The 3,282-nt window shown below is 45.1% G+C and overlaps 1 long non-coding RNA gene across 1 annotated transcript in view; it reads right to left on the bottom strand.

Annotated features, from left to right (window-relative positions):
- LOC116672589 (uncharacterized) overlaps nt 1–1,821 on the bottom strand; it is a 3,100-nt gene extending 1,279 nt beyond the window's left edge. The window contains exon 1 of the long non-coding RNA XR_004327592.1: nt 1,501–1,821. This is a non-coding gene — a long non-coding RNA (uncharacterized LOC116672589). The remainder of the gene's footprint in view (nt 1–1,500) is intronic.
- Between the last annotated feature and the right edge of the window lie 1,461 nt (nt 1,822–3,282).

Raw genomic sequence — 3,282 nt, 5'->3', positions numbered from 1 at the left:
GGGGGGGGGGGGGGGGGGTGACGTAACCGGGCAAACAGATGTTCTTCTATACTACCCAGCGTCCTCCTCATGACTACCCTGTGTCCTTGAAACTGGAGGGAAATTGACGACTTCCTATTTGGAGTATTAACGTTTATCGTCGAGATGTGTTAATAGTTCTGTAGTTGGTTGGTGAACTGTGACAGAAGCATCCCTCCCTGTGTGTGTGTGTGTGTGTGTGTGTGTGTGCGTGTGTGTGTGTCAGCAGAGGAAATGCCAACAATGGCCCCGCAAATTGTGAAGCCCTAAATCTGGCATTGGCTGTAAACTGTTATGCAACGTTACACTGTTCAAAAAATGAACACACACACACAGGGATGAGGGAGGGATGGTTGTGTCATCTCGAGCCTGCTGTTTGATGCGAGTGCAGTTGGTTGAAGAACTGTACTCAATGTGATGAGCTGCAACTGATTTTTAGTTCTCGGAATAAGATTAATATATGACATAGGGCACTAAACAAGACAACAGTAGTGTATATGTCATGCTGAGTGTAATGGAAAAGTGTGGTACGTTTTATGCTTGGAGATGCTGTTTAAAGGCTAGATGACTTTAATACTAATACTAACTACATGGGGGCTGACACAGACAAAATCCATGCAATTATAATCCAGTATAATCTGCAGACTACAGACAGCCTATTGATTTGCATATCCACTAATGTAAGATAAAACTGCTGAAATTCAAATGAAGGCAGTGCAGTCTAATCATAATTAGGAGTCACATAGGCTACCTGCATTATAGCTGAACTTGCCGGAGCCTCTAAGCTTACCATGTAGGGACCAGTTCTACATCGGACAACCCATGTTTTACCATTAAAGAGCTTAATCCACTGCGTGTAAAGCAGTGTAGTGAAAATGAAGAGGCGCAGGCTGGTAGATATGGTAATTGCAATGCATTACCCATTCTCTATAACAGAGAGGAGAGGGATGCAGAAACAAAGGGAAACGCCATTTTAGACGGAAACGTCCCCATCCCCTGAAAATCCGGAGACTCTTGTATCGGCTATCGTTCGGAGCATCATTACAGTTTCTCAGCACATCACCTTATTTCGGCTCCTTATGTATCTGGCCACCGACAGGAACACGACCCCTATTGTCCTTAAGCGCCGCGCAACGAACAAATGATGTGGTTCAGAAATCCACCGTCCTCTTACCCTTCTTATTGATTATGCAAACGTCGACGCAAAACACTCTGTACACCCTACGCGGGTTTGGTGAGGTTTTTCTATCGCCTGTCTTTGTCAGCTCTCTTCCTAAAGTGGTTCATTCCCTAAAGCCCGCAATAACAATGGCAAGTGCAACGTGCATGGAGAAACGTACAGAACCAACATCTCTCTCTGCAGCTCAGTAAAGTCATCTAATCTGTTGAAATACATATACTATTAACGGTTGAATCCATCTATCAATAACTAATCAAAGTCTCGAGCATAAAGCAAACGCAATTATCAGATAGGCTACTCACCATGATATGGTCCACGCCATATGGTGGATCCCAGAACACTGTGCTCTGCTTATATGTATCCGTGCTCTGCTGTTTTTTTTTGTTTTTGTTTTTTTATAAATCATTCTAGCATTAATTCTTTATTGCAGGTCTTAACATCACGGAGGCAGTCGCTTGTATTCCCGGTTCCTTTCGGTGTAGCGGCGGACAAGCAAAGAGTCCGTCTGGCGAGAAGCAGAGACTGCCAATGAGAGCGATGCTGGAGCCTCTGCAAAGCATGGCTGCGCTTTCTCGCTTTTTTCAAAAGAGGGCAGGTCGTTCTGTGCATTACAATAAAATCTCTCTCTCCCCCCCCCCCCCCCCTCTCTCTCTCTTCCTCCTCACATGCACGCGCACACACGCTTTTAGACATACAAATGCGCTGAAACTGACACGCATATATGCGCGCTCTGAAAAATCCCATGTCCAATGTGTTATATTAATTATCTTTATTTTTTTTATTATTTGCATGCATGTTACAGCTGTCCAACACTTTTTTTTCAGTATGTGGTGTATGTGTCTTTTGTAGTTTTATATAGCAATAACTACTCCATAATCTTGTGAAGCTCTACATTAGGAGTGTGTGTAGCGGGATCGTCGCTTCGCCGGCCACAATTAATCATGTTTAATGTCGTTTGTCTTGAAAGGTCCATTAGTGCGTTACAGTTTCACGCATCAAGCCGCTGGATTGCAACTCAATTTCTATAGGCTATGTTAGTCCAATTGTTGTTGAGCCTGCTAGAACTGGGGGAGAGGGGGGGGGGGGGGGGTTAGAGCAAGAATTAGATTGCTTCTGTCTGTAATGTGTTATTGGCCTACCCCTATAATGCTAATGATTTCTCCTTGTTTTGCTGTTAAAGGTAAAGGACTTATTTTTATTTCACGTTTATATTAAACATGTAAAGGAACAGATGCTTTAGGTAGTATTGGGCGTTCAGCATTGAGGCAGCCATTGACTGAGCAAGTGTCAGTCCTGCACTGCTTGTTTGTATCCCATTCACTTCCTGTCGTGATTGACTCCCAGTCACAGATCCAATCGAAACCAAGGCCCCATATGATGTCATTTTAGTAACCCCACGAACCCTGTAGCCAAGGCGGAACGCACAGACCCGCTAATGCTTAATTACCTCCAACCTATTAATATAGCCTTTATCTGATTCCAGCATTTGAAATAGCCTGCAGGTGTTATTCACGGTCTGTTTCTTCGAGTTCTCTCCTTCTGTCATCTCATCACCGTCCTATCTTTTACAGTTTCACTCTGTTACTGTTTTATTGTTTCACACTGTTACAGTGCTGGCCTTTGACTGCTGCAAGAACCCAGTCAGTGCAATGATGCAACATTGGCGTGTGATGCAACGTGGGTGAACACACTACTAACAGCGCTAACGTTTTGTCAACATTTTTACTCTTTATTTGAAGCGTTAGAGGGAAAGTCTGCCGGGGCTTGCATCAGGCTACATATATAGAGGGGAGTTTGAAAGCTGCTTTCTCTCAGGCAGAGGGGGGGACAACGCCATTGTTCCCGCTGAAACAATGGGAGCTGCGGGGCGACATGCAGCGGTGCGCACATGAATGGCAGGACTCTGGGATGTGTGTGGGTCAGTGGCCCGGGGTCTCCGTCCCAAAGCCCCTTTCCCAGCGCCTCACAATGAACTCGCACAAGGTCGGTCTCCTAGGGGTCACAGGCCAGCCCCTTTTGTCCCGCACTTCAAAACACATAAACATTTATTAATCAAGGGCCAGCCACTGGGCCCCCTGTTTAAA

This window comes from Etheostoma spectabile, chromosome 22, assembly GCF_008692095.1.
Source record: "Etheostoma spectabile isolate EspeVRDwgs_2016 chromosome 22, UIUC_Espe_1.0, whole genome shotgun sequence".
NCBI classification, from domain to species: domain Eukaryota; kingdom Metazoa; phylum Chordata; class Actinopteri; order Perciformes; family Percidae; genus Etheostoma; species Etheostoma spectabile.
This window is presented reverse-complemented; position numbering and strand designations above follow the sequence as displayed.